At 43.4% G+C, this 14112-nt stretch overlaps 1 protein-coding gene across 1 annotated transcript in view; it reads right to left on the bottom strand.

Annotated features, from left to right (window-relative positions):
- Window positions 1-14112, bottom strand: part of insrb (insulin receptor b) — a 78563-nt gene that overhangs the window by 62757 nt on the left and 1694 nt on the right. The window lies entirely within an intron of this gene.

Below are 14112 nucleotides of genomic sequence, written 5' to 3'. Positions count from 1 at the left end.
AAAACACAACATGTGGAGTTGTGATTCTGTGATGGTCACTGACTACAATGTTGTGGCATAAGCTCCCTCTTCACAATCTACCTAACAGACATGTATGAAAACACCTATCAAATACTGAGCATTTACATTATGTACGATCTATTTAGCCCTTGTGCGACGTGTCATTTGAAGATCTCAAAAATATTCCAGTACTTTAAAATCTACTTGACAGGTTATGGCAACAGGGCTTATTTTCATTACAAGTGCCATTCTGGAAAACAGATTAACGGAATACTGGGATCAAGTTTTTTCAACGCAGAAAACCTAACTGTAGTGAGGTGTGTGAAGAAGCTGTGTGGTGGCAATTGGGAAAAGCATGATGGTGATGATTTAGATTTTACTACTAAGCAAATCATGGCTCTGTGGAATGAAAGACTGTGTGCTTGCAACAGTGTGATCATCCTTGTAACGCCTCTTCTTTTACTTCCTTTCATTGCAGATATCACTGAGATCATAGAAATATCGGCCAGGGCGACTCAAAAATCTTAAGCAGTCTATTGTCTGTTGGTGTCAATTTGCACCAATTCTCAGTCAATCTAAAGACATCTGCTAAATGGCAGAATATGTTGGCAAATTTAACTTTTGCTCCCAGACATTTTAGCACGTCGTCATCCGTCTCCGTCACATCTTACTCCCTCTCGCTTGTCAAATATGAAGCCGAATTAGCTCACTGAATAAGCTCCTCATAATTACAGCTCAAGAATTACTTGAGCACGACCAGTGCAACTGAGGTCACACCAATGTGAGGACCATCTCTGACAGAAACTGCCATCTCCACTATTCAATGAGCACCCACAGCTGCAGCCTCCGTATAGTGGAGCTACAATTTCAGACAGATTCTTCTCTTATTTTTAGAGTTGCGCTCCCTGCAGAGAATTTAATATGCATCAACTAACCGTAGCTGGCTGGCTGGCAGTGAGAAAGTGGATCACACTGGCAGTTTTAGAAGGTGAGAGTTGAGCCCTATGTGGCCCGGGTACCAGCCTGTCTCTGCCTTTCACTGTAGCAGAGGGCAGCCTCACGTTAGCTCAGCGTGAAACTTGACCTGTCCGGCATGAAATCAGGTGGCAGCTAACTCTGGACTGTGAGAAGTTTCCTCTCGCTGACAGGTTATAGACGCACGTTGCCCCTGATGAGGTGATCTGCTGATTATAGATTGGTCAACTGATCAGTTGCTGAACAAAACCTTAGGAGAGAGAATATGCGGCCGCGGTGCCAAGTGGACTGCCAGTGGAAAAATGCATTTGTTTGTTGATATAGCTGTGGAAAGTCCTGAGAAGTCAAGCCAGCTCCCTGTGCACCCACTGCCAAGCTGTGGCTTTTACAGTGAAAAATGAAGCTAAGAAATTGCATGAGAGGCATTTTGATTAACATGTACCAACTTGTACATCCAAAACAAAGAGAGTTGAGGACCAAAATAACAGAACGGGAGCCAAAGACAGAGAGGGGTGGCATTTTGTGAAGAGTGGAAATAATCTCCGCATGCCATTAAATTAAAACCACACGGAGAAATGTTTTTAAGACGACGTCTTCTGTCAACGACGAGATGTGACGCGACAAGCGAACACGTGCACCGTGACTGACCTGTACTTCCACATTTGAGGGCATCAGATAAAGGTGGGGGGCATGGGAAGGGATATGGAGCGAGGGGGCGGCGGGGGGGCAGAGACAGAGTGTGTGGGTTGGAGCACCTGTTCCTCCATTGCCTCAGCTTCCCATTGAGGAGCATGGCAAGGGGAGCTGGCCCTAGCCTATTTTTACACAACGCTGGGTCCCGTTACAGCTGTGGCACAGGGCCAGGCTGTGGCAGATTGGAGCGGGTAGAAAAGAGCAACATGCAGGCCCTGCGCTGTCAGATGGCTGGCCAAGAAAAGAGAGGCCTAAATCAGATCACACTGGTGACTTTGGCTCACCTCCTTCCATCCACCTTCCGGCACTGGTAAAGGAGAGAGGGAGGGACGGAGGGGGAAGGATAGGTACAGATAGAGGGAGACAAAGAGACCGAATATAAACAGAGACAAAGAATGAGAGGAAGAAGAGAAGAAGTGTGGGAGTGTAGTTTGTTTTTTAAAAACAGTAAGTCACTGTTTTCTACTTCCGCCGAGCTATGACCTTGGACTCAAAAAGAGAGGGGGTGATAAGACAGGTGTAGGAGCCAAGTGGAGGAAAAAGAGGCAAAAGAAACCAGAGAATGGGTGCGTACAGCCCTGTTTGACGTCTTCTTAAAGTGACAGAGTATCTGATGGGAACCGATCGCTCGAGTCCATGTCCACCAACCCAAACACTGCAACCCACTGCAAGCACACGCGTAGTCCGACAGACAAACATGTCTCATGTGGACGTGAGACGAGATGACCGATACTCGTATTCACACTCAAAAGCGGATCACGGGGTTAAAATACGGGCTTAAATTTGCCCAAAACAGTTTAAATAAAGCCTGTCGCTATACTTCCAGCATACTGTTGCATGTTTGCGATGACAGACACACATAATCGCACAGATCTAATCAAATCAGTCTCTCTGCTTAATTCCATGACCGATTGTAACCGACGCATTCCCCGTTTGGAAAATAATTGGACAGCTGGCAATACACAAACTAAGAAAAGAGAAATCTGAAAAATTCTGGCCACGCCTGACAAAACAGCAAAACCAGGTGGTGCTCCAAACAAATAAAAAACATGTTGAGGGGTGGGGAGAGGGGGAGCATTCCTGACATACTCAAAGTGTTTGGAAACAGACAGAGGAGTCTGAAACAAGAGCAGGTAATCAAATGCAGGCCGGACTGTGCCGAAGATATAGTGCAAGACAGACAGAAAACACAGAGAGTGAGAGAGAGAGAGAGAGAGAGAGAGAGAGAGAGAGAGAGAGAGAGAGAGAGAGAGAGAGAGAAAGAAGAGAGAGAGAGAGGAGAGAGAGAGAAGTGAGTAATACAAGAAACATCTGATGTTCCTTTTCATCTTCCCACGTTAGAGAGCGCCGCGCAGAGCAGCGTCTTGGTGTGGTGAGCCTCGGCCTGAGAGGGAGGCAGCCGGGGCTCGGCTCCTCTGCTTGACTTGCAGCCGCACGGCAGCAGCTGCAGAGCCCGGCCCCACCAACGCTCTGACCCACAAACCATATCTACACGAGACTGGACGAGCTACGCCTGCCTGGTGGCCGTGCCAGATCGGCTTCTTCAATCCCATATGGCTTTCGTTCTTCCTCAAAATCAGCCCGTCTGTCTGCTCGAGGCCTCTATGTTTGAGCAATGGCTGTGAAGCTACAATTCCAAATACTCTCCTGCTTCCTGCGGTACTGCAGTGTGGGCTTTAGCCAGTCGGCAATCAAGAGGAAGAGGGGATTCAGACAACAAAGGGAGAGTACGAGAGCGGTGATGGGACAGCTGCCCAAGCTGTAGCTCAACATGCTAACTCTTTCTTTTGACAGAGTAGTTTTTACCTCCAGCTAAAACAGTTTAGGGGTTTAGTGGAGGTATTCCCTGTGTGGTGAATGGACGAGTGAGCTCATCCCAAGCGTGGCAAATCCTATTGATTTGGATTGCTGCAAGGCTGCCAACTCTGAGCTGCAGCGGAATCCAAAATTTGATGCAAACGATGAAAAACACCCAGAGAGGAGGAAATAATTGGACTCTAACTGCCTTGAAATGAGACTGCAATTGTGTGTGTGTGTGTGTGTGTGTGTGTGTGTGTGTGTGTGTGTGTGTGTGTGTGTGTGTGTGTGTGTGTGTGTGTGTGTGTGTGTGTGTGCGCCTGAGACTAAAGAAGAGAGGAGATAGCTTAACAAGCACAGGAAATAAGAAAGAAAGAAAAAAGCGGCAGAACTTGAGCGATGGAGAAAGCAAAGCGGTACAGGAGCAAGCAGAGAGACGGGGGGAGTTGACAAACTAAGACGGAAAAGAGGGAGAAGCAGAGGGGACGCTGGAGGGATGTAAAGCAGAGGGGCCAGGTCAGTTTAATGGCCCGTTGTCTGCACTGTTAGACCACCAGCCCTGAGTGGCTGTTGTAGGAAAGCCACACACACACACACACACACACACACACACACACACACACACACACACACACACACACACACACACACACACACACACACACACACACACACACACACACACACACACACACACACACACACACACACACACACACCTTATTTTCCATATCTCTCCCTACCTTTACCTTTTCTTTTGTACCCCACAGCTTTTGGTGTCTCCATACATCTTAAGTCAAACTGTTTTTTGTCTGCTATGTAAATCACTTGATGTGATCTATGAAAAAAGAAATTAGAAATCAAACGAGAGAAATATTGCAATCTTTTTGTTTCGAAACGACGCCGCATAGGTTGGCATTGAGTAGATATCCATCTCTAGACGGATATGACTTTGAGCCAATTAAATGCGGTATAATTTGTTTGCAAAAAATCCTTTTTTGTTACCGTCTTCCACTTCTTACAGACTCGTCATTGTTACGCACGAAGCAGCAAAGTTCTGTCAACATGTTTTCTATGAACATTTAGCTGTAGGATTGGGATTGTTTGTTTTTCCCCTTTGCAGAATTCCCAAAGACTTTAGATCACTGCCCTCCTCTGTTAGTTCTCAAGTACAGGATATCCATGCGCATGCTAGGTATGGCATGGATGGAATACTGACGTCATGCTAACGCTCAAAAGGCCCCCCCCAGTCAACAAATCACTCCCTGTTACCTCGCCTCTGACAAACAAGTCCCTGGAGGGGAGGGCCTGTGGCCACAGCGGTATTGTAAAATGACTTCCATTCATTATGCTGTCATTTAACAGCAAGGCATGATTCAATATGGGCCCTCTTTAACTGTAAGTGAATTAGGAATGCTTGATGCAGGCTCATAAACTAGGAACAAGCTCTTCATCTCTCAGTCCCCTTACACTCCGTCTTGGCATGAGTCCCTCCAGTGTTTCCTCCCAGACGGAGGCTACAGTATTAGCGTTGCCACCCAGGGAAACTCCTTTCACTCCAGTCTGGCATTAACTGTCAATTTTCTTCACTTTCTTCAAGAGCAAGGCGCTAAATGGCCGGTAAACATTGTTAAAGCAGAAAAAGATACGTGATGGACACACACACACACACACACGCACACACAAAGCATGTGTCAACAACAATCTAGCTAGGTCTGACCTAAATGCTTCAAAAAATCATGTTTTGCCATCACTGATGCTTACATCTCTACTCGAATGCTTTGTTCTTTTTCCCAGTACTTACACACACTCAGAGAAAGGATAGACATCAAACCCCTGCTTCCACTCAAAAGAAAACTTGTAAAGTGTGTTAAGGTCTCTGTTGAAGAGCTTTGCATTAGCAGTCCTGAAGGCATCCATATTTCAGTGACAATGTTGAGTTTTTTGTCGAATAACGTTTTGCTGAATATGGTTTCAACCTGCAAGTGAATTCTACTAATATACAGTTTGGGGAAATTCGATTTTGCTCGTCTGAGAATCATTTTTGATGACCCGCTCAAGGACTTTGCGAATGATTCCCAAAACTGTAAATTGCGTTGCGTTGCAGCCGTTTGAGAAGAAAAACAGTTCATTTCTGTTAACCGATCAATTAAAATCAGTTTGTGAATTGTGAAGAGGTTGATTGTCCCACAATGAAGTAGCTCAATTGACTTGAACTAAATGCTTTCCAGTTTGAACAAAAAAAAGTGAGCTGGAGAGACGTAGTCTGGCGCGTAGCGGGCTGTTAGTGGGTTTGTTATTACATGTATCACTGCCAAAGAAAGCTACTGTTCAATAGATAAATCTCCCGAAAGCAGAAACAAACCAGCTAATAAAAATCAATTAACAGTTAATAAAAATCTCCTAATAAAAATCATACAGGCATACATTCTGTAATTAAATCATTACATTTACTGCTTGGCCAGTGGTTTTGTGAGGCACGGCCAGATTCTCGCCCATCTGGTTTCGTGACTACGGTGGGTGAAATGGCGCGGCGGTGGACGGAGGGCACGTCAAGGAATTGAGAAAAGAGGGGTTTTGTGTGCCCTCTTTCCGTTCTGCAGGTGGTTGCCATCTCCCTCTGCATCTGCCGTAGCGTTGGTGAAATGCGCAGGTAACTGTGTTCACGGTACATGTTGTGAAAGCCGAAGAGGTCAGAGGAGCGCGTGGCGGTAGATAACGTATGACTTCACCCGTCTTGAGCGGGACTTCTGTGGATGTCCATGATCGGTGAGCACTGATCACGCAAAACTGACAGGCGAATCACAAGTGGCCAAATGGATCGATTAAAAAGCACTTTGTTGTTGCAGTGAGTCTGCAAGGCTAGTAACACTGAACTCTCGTTGGTTATTGACAGACTGAGATTCAGTGAGTTGCTTCCACAAGGTGCAGGACACAAACTGATCGGTCGGAGGCCCCGACATGTTATGAGGTGTAGAAGACACGATCAAGATAAATGACGGTTCGTTGACAGTAGACAGCGCTGTTTGGGTCGGGAGAGGGAATATAATCCAGTGGCAATATAAAATAAATGTAAAAAAAAAACACAGAAGCGTCTCAATATTATGCCACTTTAGACTACGACAACTGTGCCTAACATAACGACGTCCCGCATTAAAAATGCATGAATGAGTTAAATGAGAGTTAAATGCAGTGAATCTAGAAGTGTATTTATACAAGGGAGGAGGGGGAGCACTGCACTACCAGCACATCTAGTGCAGTCACCATAGTAACCCATCTCAGGCTAGTTCATCAGGACAAAAACAGAGCCCCCCCCCCCCCCCCCCCCCACCACACACACACCCAACCCTACACACACACCTCCACTGAACACATTACACATACAAACAGGAGTGCTCGTAAAAGGACACGCAGACGTCGCTAACACAACATGATCAGAAAGGTCAACGTGACTGGGTGTTCACATTGTGCAGGTGTACATGTTAAGCATCACTTAGGCCCAGCTGGAGCGAGCATGCCTAATAAGAGAGGAGAAAGCTAAAAAAAAATAAATAATAAAAAATGGTGGGAGACAGAGGTGTCAAATGGATTGTGTTCACACCTTTAAGAGGTTTGAAAGAGGAGGCTTTCCCACCCCTTACAGAGCAGGATTAGCAGGTGTGTGCGTGCGCGTGTGGAAAACAGGTCTGCAGGCTGTACACATCTTCAGTGTGAAAGAAAAACAAATCAGTGGATGAGAGAGTGAACCCTCTTACCCCTGAACGTAAAAGCAGGAGGGAAGGAGGGAGGCAGGGAGAGTGAGAGATGGATATGGGAGGAGATGGAGCGCCGGCATAAAGAGGGAGAGAGATACACAGCTGAGAGAGAAAAGGCCTGCACACAGGAAGGAGTAGAAGTCGTTGGGGTTCAAATAACTTCGACTGATTTCATTTTTTTCACTAATAACGTCGGTTGCATTTTTGACCCTCGAATGAAAAAAAAACTCTCTCTGAAGAATAATCAATGTTCAAAGTGTGTCGTTAAAATGGAAGACTTATAAAATCTTAATTTAAAATCACTGACACAACTAAGGCTGGCACAGTTGGTACACACATAGAGTATAGAAAGAATTGAAAATAGAAGTTGTAGCTCAACAATTGAAAAACTCAAGTGGTGTTCAAAATATTAAAAAAATAACTTTACATTCAGACTTATAGAGAATTAACTCTCGGTTGCATCCTTTCCACGGCCCTGTTACGCTGTAAACAGGAAGCCATTTCTGCACATTTCCTTTCGCCAGTGAGGTCAGAGAGTCAGAAACAACGAGAAGATCAGTGTCCGACAAACGGAGACGGACATGTTAACTGCTGCGTCTGTGACCTTTAAATTACAGGATGGTTTTGTAAACTAACCACCCGAAGCCCAGATACAGATACCCATGTGACACAAACATTCAGCCTTCGTTCTACCAATGTAGATAAATCTGGAAACACAGTTTCAAATGTCCAAAGTTTTCCTCACAATTGCTGACATAAATAGTCTGCCGTCCACTGAACTGCCAAAACAAAAGAAAAACACTTCTATCTCTTGTTCTGGGCTGGCGCCGGCCAACTGAGCCAGCAGTTTTACATAATATCTACAAGAGACATTTCCCCTGTTTTAGAACAGTTATTTAAGCAAGGGTGAACAACAAACTGTGCACAGAGGTAGGTATGTAAATTAAATGTAATAATATTTAAAGTAACAATAAAGCCTGGATCGCATGACAACATATACTCACAATCACAATCAAATTAAGATACATTGAACCTCATCGGCTTCGGACAGCACCTGTTGAATGCTCAAAAGAAAAACAGGCAACTGTGATCGTAAAGCCATGAGGAAGACAAAAAGATGGACTTTCAAGTTCCTTCACATGGACGTGGCATCGGCCAGTGTCCGGTTCTGCCTGCAAAAGGCCGTCCAGGAGATCCCTTTGCTGATCCTCACGTTGCAGCGCCAGCTCAACTTGGATTTTACTGCGCGGAGTCACCACCATTTAAAATAGGGCCGATCCAAACAGCAACAAGGACGATCAAATCAGATTGTTGCGGCATGGCGTAACGGTGCTCTGTGTGTTTGTGATTTCCCCCCCCCTCCCTATATCACATTTCTGTGCAGTGAGAAGATGTTTACAAAAACAGCCACAGTTCTCTGTCTAGGAACGAGAGTCAGGGAGAAGGGCATCAGCTAAGGTACGCATTAAAACAAACAAAAATGCAGGCCAAGACGAATGCACATATTTCCATCTCGCATGATACTGTGATGGATAAGATAAAAGCCTTTGATCACTGATTTGTTAAAGACACTGAGGAGCTTGAATAAATTCATTCATTTCATTTTTGATATTTGTTGGTAGACTAAAGTCAGATATGAGGTAATATGTGGCCAAAAGAACTGATCACATAAGAGCAGACATAATCGTTCAGCCTTCAGCATGCTTTTAGTTGGCCGTGTAAAGCTTGTTGAGAACACTGTACGTTATCATTTTATATACTTTCTAAAAGCTGAATTCAGACAATGCTTTCAGACTTTTCAAATCGATTATGGTGATTAAACTGAAAGCCGACGAAACTGAACACACAAGCGGACACACGAGAGTGTGTTCGCATGTCGGCTGATGAAACTGTGAATCGTGAGGGTGAAAAGGTCAGGTTGTGCGTTTCATCCTCTGATTGTGTTGTTTGGAAAAGAAAAAGAAAACAGCAAGGGAAACACAAATGCGAACTAATTATAAAAAGCGGCAAGTTAGGAGTTGTGAGGGATACGTGGAAAGATAAGAGCAGAGGAGGAAGCACTTATGAAAGGTACCCCAACAGTTAATTTCCTTTAGCAGTACATATTGCCTTCCTGGCCGACACCCAAAGCGCAGCACACAGCTGGTGGAGTCCTCAGTTCATGACCCCCATTGTCCGCGGGCTCTGTGAACATGGACTACCCAAACGTACAACGGCAATCTGCATTTAGCGCTACAGATGCATTGTGGAAGCTGCTATTCTGCAAGTAGCTCATTAAGCTCTGATAGCGAGGTGTGACAAGAATATGCAACAATAGTCAATAACTTTGGACTCATTTTGAATGTATACTGTATGTGTGTGAAATGATGTGTACAGACATTAAAAAATGTTATTCATATGGATTCAATGCTATGTTAACACATTCTAATTAGCAACAGATGTGTTTATGTCTTGATTCTTCTTAAACATACAACAAGTTGTGTTGTGCCAAACGCTCAACATCGCCAGTAAGCATTTTTATGCTTCTTGTAAATTTCGGTCGTTAAGATTGTTGTGGAAGAAAAACGAATAATCAAAACATTGGCCCGTGGCCACAGAAAGTTATTGTTTGTGATTTATCATCAGGACAAATTAAGCATAGTCCCGGTCAATAATTAATCCACTAGAGATAATCTTATCAACAGTTTAAAAAAAAAAAATGAATTGGTACCTAATTTGACAATCAATTAAACCTTCATCGATATTAGATGGTTTAGCTTGTGAAATGTGAGCGGTTGCTTTGTCTTGTGTTATATTTGACAAAAAGAAACAATTTGACGACATTTGTCATAAGAGAGCTCCGTGAAATTTAGTTTCCAGCTGTAAAATGTCTTTTTAAATACACACCGGTTACTACCTGTGTGCCGTATCAATCCCTTTTATTCATGCTTTCCTACAGGTCGGCATATTTTTTGCCCTAGTTATGATACATTGTGAACAACCAAGCCTTGTTGAAATCGGCAGGACGAGAGCTAGTTATTGTTAGCTGCTGGTCGCCGGTGGGCAGCACAGTCCCGCGTGGCTAAATAACAGAGCTAACGGCTAATGCTAACAGTGGTCACATTAAGTTACATGATGAAGCCTTCAAGCACAATACAGAAAAAAATGGATATTGGGCGATTGTAAATTATAGCGTTATCATCATGTGTTGAAATGTAATCTTGCCAAACTCAGTTTATGGTGAGAAACTGAAATAAATACAATTGTTTGAAGATATTTTCACAGCAATATAAAATAAACATGAAAGTTCTATATGCAGCTAATAATAAATAAGTTCATTTATTAATTCCAGGATTTTTTTAATCAAGAAAATGTCTTAATAAAGAGTCTATTTTTATGAAAATAACCACCACAGCTGGCAAACACAACTGTGTACTGTGTCGGGGAAGCTATGCTGTAATTCAAAAAATGGAATTCCAAGTAATGTTTTTTTGCAAAATACGTCATACATCAAATGACATTCAATCTGAAATGTATTTCCTTTATTTAGTGTATAGATTTCTAAAGTGGCAGATAAGATTTCTGAGTGGCAGACAAAAACATATATGCCAGATGCAGTGGTATGCAGTACAAATAAAAGTTAATTTCAGACCCCGCTATATATCTGTTATCTGATCTGAACTCTTAAATATCAATGCAAGCCTCAAAACGTAGGTGTCAAGCAATAAAGATCAAAACTAACTTTACCGGAGGTTATACTGACTTCTAGAACTGGAATGATTATTCTAATACAGACTCCCTTTTCCTCTGTGCTCACTGGCCATTGTATCAGCACAATAAAGCCTGCTGAGGTCTCCTGAAATAAAGTATGGGCTTCAGTCGAGACACGGCGACTGCTTTAAATTGTGACATTTTCCTCAAACATTAACGCTTGTTAATTTGGTCACAACACAACATGCAATTTGTCCATTTGATGAATGGGATGTGTTGTGGGTCAAGGGGGCCACTCGGGGCTCAGGGGCTAGTGCTAACATGCAGCTCACTCTTGAGCCCGCCGCTCTGGTACACACTGTTCTCATGCATGACCACCTCCTCCGGACACACACAAACACACACACACACACACACACTCACAGAAAACATGCACAGCCCGGAAGTGGGCAGGTCGGGAGCTGAGAGATGAGATCCTACAGACAGCACAGGGTGGCTGGGGTGCATACAGATATGTGTGTGTGTGCGCACGCACACACGCAAGCACACAAACACACACACACACAGGGACACAGGCACCTACATGGTGGGCCACTTCAAACACATTCCACAGCATGCACAGCATTGTCGGAAAATGCCACTGTGCACTCCAGTGGAGAGAGCCTGAGAATCCAAATGGGCTACAGACAAACTCGCGGGGGAATCTGCACTCGTCCTAAGTTTAAAATCAACATGTTACTCCACCAGCAGAGTTGGAAAAACAACCATTCAGCTGTAGTTCCTGAATAAATGTGACCGCTTCGGACGTTTAATTCACATGATCAGGGTGGCAGATTCTTTCGGCTTTTTTCAGTCTGTGTGACTTACTTGATTTAGGAAGCATACAGACTGTGGAAAGCATACGTAACAAAACACATGCACACGACCCCTTTCCAACAGAGCTGTGCTTACAAGCCTGAGAGGAACAAGAAGGGGGCAAGGCTCCCAGTTGCACAACATGTTTTTCGCAAGTCCGACCAGGAGACGGCTACTTACTTTAGAAAACTTCAGAAAACTGTTGATAATTGTGCCAAACTGAAGCAACTAACAATAGCATGTATAAAAGAAAGGCTTTATTACTTTTTGTGGAGAGCCTTTAGTAGATCACAGCCACAGCGTGGATTATGTATCAATATGGCTTCCTCTTTCCCATGACTAAGGCGACGGAGATGTCAGGCAGCGCAAGGATTCAGAATTAAATATTTTAAGTATTTTCGGCGTAAACATCTCAAGAGTGCCAAATATGGTCACTTCCCAGAGAATTTAGTAAATCAGGAACCAGAAACAGCCAATAACATAGACGGTACTCTCCGAGAGAGAGAGAGAGAGAGAGAGAGAGAGAGAGAGAGAGAGAGAGAGAGAGAGAGAGAAGAAAGGAGGGGTACCAGCAGCCCTGTCTCATAAGACCCCCTTTCACTGGCCTCTGTTCTGTCTGCATACATGACCTGTGTAAAGGAGTCAGAACAGTTCCTTTGAACCTGGCCACTGGGAGCGATTTTTAAGGAATACAACTTAAAGGTTGAACAGCCTAAACCTTTAAATAACAAACAAATTGAATACAGGATACAGAAAACACCGGTTTCTTAACGGTTTCATTAGGCTGACTTGTTCCCTAATTTTAGACTGGTGTAATAGCTCTCTTGCTCTACCATGTGCACTAGGTCCCTCTACTGAAACACTTTGTGGACTTGTGCAACACATCATCTAAAAAAACACTGAACATAACTCTCAAAAAGTACTAATGTAGGTTAAAGGGTAAACCACTGAGAAACCCAGTCAAGTGTTATTTCATTCATTTCAGTGAACTTGTAGTCCAGCTATTCTTTATTTACAATAAATATGTTTTCAATTGAAGCCGAGCTACCACATGGTCAAATTAAATGTAATATCTTTATTTAACAAGGTTGCTTTTCCTTATCTTATTAATTGATCTCCCATTGTCAATACCTTATAACAATACAACAAAATTGACCCATACAATTTGGTTAATTATTATAGTATTTCTAGAACTTGGGTCAATCTGACATTGCTAAAACTGTAATATCATATTTATCCCATAAGATAAGAATCAGATTGTGGGTGATATTTTTATACCCGTAAAAAGACAAACTGATTAAAGTGCATTTCCTTCATTATATGAATGCTTTATGCAACAGCAGTCAACAATAAACGCACCCATTAAAAACAAAACAAAAATGTACAAATCATCCCTCCACTGATAGTATTATGACGATTTTATTAGGCTGTTTACAGCGGGATTATTATCTCCAGCTCTCTGGCAAAGCAGAGCAACTGTTTATATTACTCGTACGATCTAAACCCTAATTCCTTGATAACAAAACACATAAACACCTCCGCAGAGAAGAAACCCTCCGACGAGGAGGACGCCCAATAAACTATGATCTGCTCCAGAGCAATGTAGGCTAATCCAGCACCTATAAAGAGACTTCTTAGCGTCGGCGGCTAATTTGTTTACGTTCGGGCTGCAGCAGCCGTGTGTGTGCGCGTGTTTGTGTGCGCGCGCGAGTGTGCGCGCGCGTTGTTTCTGATGCGCGTCTGTCGCCATAAGAGGCCTAGCTGCGCTCACAGGGCCAATCCTGCTACTCCCAGTTTAGACTCGCTGCAGCAGACCACACTCGTCCAGTTACAGAGACTAATCTGGCCCTGGGGCTGGCGCATCCAATACAGGCCGCTGAAATGTATACCTTTAAGAGACAACGCGAGGGGGGCGGGGATATTAATCAATGTTACGCAGAAATATCAATTATTATCGCGCAGTTAGACGCAGTCGCGACAGCCGAAATTACTAGCTCCCCTTAATTAGACCCGATGCGAAAGTTTTACGCATGCGCCAGATTGAAGGCGAGAGCCTCGTGACTAAAATCGCATTCGTACTAGATGAATAAAGAGTAATAATAGTACAATATTCGGAAGAACATTAGCCACAAATATTTCACAGGGACTTAAAAACATGTCAAACTTACTTCAATGTTCAAACAGTATTCATATTGTAAATACTCTTTGGTATGTTTGTTATCTTTTTTCATACCTAAAATGGTATTTTATCCTCATATAGGGACACAATAATAATGAACACATTTTGATTCTACACATGTAAGATCCCCTAGCATCACTTTGAGAAACAACTCAAACATGTCTTTAT

Source organism: Clinocottus analis, unplaced genomic scaffold (assembly GCF_023055335.1).
Source record: "Clinocottus analis isolate CAN_PGR_092001 unplaced genomic scaffold, fCliAna1.0.p SCAF_25, whole genome shotgun sequence".
In the NCBI taxonomy this organism is placed as follows: Eukaryota; Metazoa; Chordata; class Actinopteri; order Perciformes; family Cottidae; genus Clinocottus; species Clinocottus analis.
The sequence above is the reverse complement of the archived record's forward strand: the minus strand, read 5'-3'. Positions and strand labels throughout refer to the sequence as shown.